A 4,791-nucleotide genomic window follows, 5' to 3' on the forward strand; every position below is an offset into this window, starting at 1 on the left:
TCCTCCTCCTTGATTAGGATTTCCTTCAGCCATCACAAACAAACAAATTCAAACGTAACAAGCAAATAGAAAGTAGAATTTGAAACCTCACCACACTCAACTGTATCACACAATTATGGCTTTTTCTCTAATGAAAACACTCTTGCCTTTTACCACTCAAATTCTCCTTGGGTTCTTAGGCAATTCAAGATATTATGGCCACAACAAAGAACAATCCACCACTATGTGCAAGGTAAGGCTAGTAGACAAAGAAAAGGCTAACAAATCACAAAAACAAAGGGGTAAAGGAAAATTGGTAAACAAGAGAATTAGCAACAATCCTTTAAGAACACCAATATATTACCTTATAACAAATTGTTGAAAAGCATGAATCATTCAGCCCAAAATTTTCTTCTTTTTTTTTTTTTGCTTTTTTATACGATTTTTTTTTTTTTTGAATTTTCACAAGGGCCTAACTTTTGCAATGATTCAGTACAATCACAAATAATATGAACAATAAGGTAATCAATTGGCAAAAAGAGAATGAAGAAAGGATGTTACCAATTTGACGTTCAAACCCTTAAACCGGAGCTCTGATACCAAATGATATGAACCCCATTTGCACAAGGGCTGACTTAGGATCTTTAGGGTTAGAACCTTGTAAAAAAAATTTGAAAATTTAGTGATGAATTTCTGAGAAAATTAGGTGTTGGTCCATGGTGTTAAAATAAGTGAAAAAAGGAAGCAAAAACGCTGGTTTGGTGGTGGCTGGACAGAATTTTAGAAATGACGGTATCTCGAGTTATAGAACTCCAATTGAGGTGATTCCAAAACGAGGTGAAAGCTCTCGTTCTGAAATTCAATTTAGGCTCAAGAATCACTCAATTTGGCTGAGTAGAACGAGAGTTATGATAACGAGATAATTCTGGGCAGATTTGAGTTTTTTGGAACTTTGGTGAAGAATTGAATGGGGGAAGGAAAGAATCACTCTTTCCAAGGAAGGCAACACACAAAGGGATGTGAAAGCCCTTTGATACAGCCAAGGTGTTCTTGAATCACTCAAGAACTTAGGAGAATCACTCTCACTAAGATAAAAGAGATAAACTCTAATATTTCTGAATCAAACTTAACTTGTCTTATTGATAAGAATGGTTCAGCTTATATAGAAGCTTTACCATCAGAATTACAAAGGTTCCGTAACGGAAAATGAAACTACTTGATGGCTGATTGTAACTGAAATTATGGCAACCAAAAAGTCACCCAACAGCCACTATGCGCCTCTTGGTCTTCCAAAGGCTGATTGTAACTGAAATTGTGGCAACCAAAAAGTCACCCAATAGCCACTAGCTATGCGCCTCTTGGTCTTCCAAAGGCTGATGCCTAAGTTGCCAATTGGGCCCTTATTACAACTTGAAATAAAACCAAACCAAAGCCCATTAGTTGATTAACCACAAAATATAATTTGGTCAGCCAACTTTATAAAGGATTGGGCCATTATTTAAAACAAACTAAAAACTTAAAAACTGAAGCAAAGTGGCGCCTTAGTTCTCCTCCATTTGGGCCATGATGCAATTCACAACCTTGGTCTTTTCTCCTTGAAACTTGGGCTTGTATTCAATTAATATGGACAACACTTGTTGAAGAGCTTCTTTTGCTTTCCTTGCTCTAGCCCTTGTCATAGGTCCTCCAAGTCCTTCAAGAGGATCCTTGCCCTTGCTCATGGTCATGTCCTCATCAGGATCCCATTCCTCTATGACTGGCGTCTTGCCCAGCTTTTAGCATAGAAATAGATAGATAGATAAATTCAAGTTGTATGGCGATTGGAGGACTCCATTCCTTACTCTACATAGTGAGATTAGAGATAGAAATAGATATAGTAGCACATCAGTCGATGTGTAGTGCCATAGTCACGTTCAGGAATGGACCTCTACGACCTTAGGATGAAGAGCTCTTATCGGGTTTGGCTAAGGTCTTGCAAGTTGGGTAACGACCCGGCTACAGGAATCTTAGCTGACTATGCCACTTAGGTCAGATTTTCCCCCTTTGGCCACACCCCGAAGGTCTACTTTAGACCAAACCTCCAATACCTACAGTTGTGCCTCTGTAATGCCATCCAGTCGTTCAAAAGATAGTGATAAATCCACATTTTATTGGATTTTTACTTGTCATTTTGATGTTTCTTAATAGAAAAAGTAAACTTAGGAAGTGTAAATAACATAAAAACATCATTTTGGTCAAATATAATAGGTTTCTTAATTTTTGGTTAATTTACATTGATTTACATAGATATAGTTTGCAATTTTGATCATTTGAATAATTGTGCAGGAATTTCTAGACTTTTTCCAAGGATTTTTAGCATTTGAGAAAGTTTGATATGAAAGTGATCACTTTGGATCCTATAGTGAACACTACAGCAAGCTAAGTCCAGAAGGGTAGACTAAAGTGATCACTATGAACCCATAGTGACAACTACAGAGACCCATTTTGAAGAAGTGTTGCGCGTGCTTACTTTGGGACCATAGTAGATACTCTGGAGCAGCCAAAGTTATCACTCTGATACCAAAGTTGCAACTCCAGAGAGGCCAAAAACACAAGACTTGCGTGTAAACACTATAGAGCGAGAGTAACTACTATGGAGTGCTGCGCGTTATCATTATGAAGCCAAAGTGATAACTCCAAAGAGGCCCAAATCACAGGACTTACGCGTAAACACTATGGAGAGAGAGTAACTACTATGGAGCGCTGCGCGTTATCACTATGAAGCCAAAGTGATAACTCCAAAGAGGCCCAAATCACAGGACTTACGCGTAAACACTATGGAGCCAGAGTAACTACTATGGAGCACTGCGCGTCATCACTATGAAACCATAGTAGTTACTTTGGGCGAAAATTTCTGCACTATAAATAGGATTTGAGAAATTACGGTACAGAGCTTTTTTACATAACTTTAGATTCTTTTGCCACTTTGGGAGCATTTTGCAGAGCTTAGGATCCTTGGGTGATAGCCAAGGCCAATCTTAGGGTTTGATTTACAATTTCTCTTCATTTTCCTTTAAAATTCTTGCATTGATTATGTTGAATTTTTGTTGTTTTCATCTTGAATTTGTAAGACCCATCCTCATAGAGGGCTAAACTTTCTTGTAATTCTTAGTGAGTTCATGGATTCTTGAATTCCTGGGTATGAATGTCAATATAATTCCCTTTTCTTCATGAATTTATATTTCCCAACTCTTTGAATTGAATTAATGGTTGAATGAGGGGGACATTGCTTAATTAACCCTAATTCATTTTAATGAAATTCTTAGCTTAGTTTGCTTAATCCTAAGTTAGTTTCTAAGGTTGCATAATCTTGAGAAAAAGAGTTGAAGCCCATGAAGATTGCTTAATTTGTATGGGACGTTAAGGTTAATTCTTGCTTTTTGAGTTACCCTAATTCAAAGGAATAGGAAAAGTATTGAATCTTGAGAGGGATAGGGATAGAATTACATGAACAAACTAAGGATTGCTCATTTCATTGATTGGATTCTTTAATTTCATCACTTGCCTTTACATTAAAATTGGAATTACACAAAACCCACTTGTTTTAATTGCTTTTATAGTAAATGTTTACAACATGTTCAATGTATGTTACAAACCAAAAGTCATTGGAGACAACCTAGGCTTGCATCCTATACTACATAAATTTTTCTGCATATTTTGATGAAGGTTGACGACAAATCTTTTTGCAAATGAGAAAAATAATCGTTCATCAGATAGTATGATGCATGAAGTAGCATTTTCAGTTTTCTCTTGATAGTTTTGTCATTTCATTTAGCCGCTTAGAGGCTATTGCACAGTGAGAATAAAAGCCATCATGGGCTTAGCATCATAGAATAGAGTATAGAGCTAGAAGTCATTTCAGAATTAGCAGCATGGATGGATAGATTCCATGAGTCTCATGCAGTAGCATGGATAGATAGATTTCATGAGTCTTATAATAGTTTCAAAGTAGTATAGTTTCAAGAACTCATAGCATAGAATAGATATTTCATCATAGATTCATAGTCTCATGGTTTTATAGATTCATACTCATGGATAATTTTTAGTGCAGCATTTAGTAGGTTGGACCTTAGCTTAGTCAAATCATTCAATCCTTCATAATTCATATTCTCTTTCTCGGTTAACTTTAGTCCTTTCATGTTTCAAGTCTAGTTCTTTTTGATTTAGTACAATTTCATTTCTCAATCCATGTAATCTTGTCATTCAAGTTCATCCTAATCATTTCATTTATTTCCATCAATCTCTAATGCCTTCTAAACCATCAAGTAATTAAATTAAATCCTTACTCACTTGGTTCTTTCCTCTCGATTTTTCTCTTTCCATTCAGGAATTTTAATCAAACTTAAACTCTTTCTAAACCATAAATTAGTCAAATTGATTCACAAGCACCCAAGATTATTACCTCTCGATTTTTTGCTCTCCATTAGAGATCTTGATGACTCATATTTTGTACTCACATTTATAGCCTTATTGCATCTTCCAAAATATCTTTCCTTCTTTATTTATTTCATTTAGCATGTTTTTGCATTTCTTGCATTAAATTGGAGTTTTCATAAATACTTGTTATTTTTACCTTATATTTCATAGTTTTGCTCTTCTGACCTTTATCCACTATTTCAGCGATAAATTTTTCTTTAAATCTCCTTCTTGGCTTATTCTTTTTGCAATGGATTTCTCATTTCCTGGGCTTCAATTTAGACATATGGATCATGCTATTTGGAGCTCGGACCTATTTTCTATTAACTTTTGAAGATCAGACTTAAAACATACCTT

This window comes from Abrus precatorius, unplaced genomic scaffold, assembly GCF_003935025.1.
Source record: "Abrus precatorius isolate BTA unplaced genomic scaffold, Abrus_2018 Scaffold3, whole genome shotgun sequence".
Taxonomy (NCBI): domain Eukaryota; kingdom Viridiplantae; phylum Streptophyta; class Magnoliopsida; order Fabales; family Fabaceae; genus Abrus; species Abrus precatorius.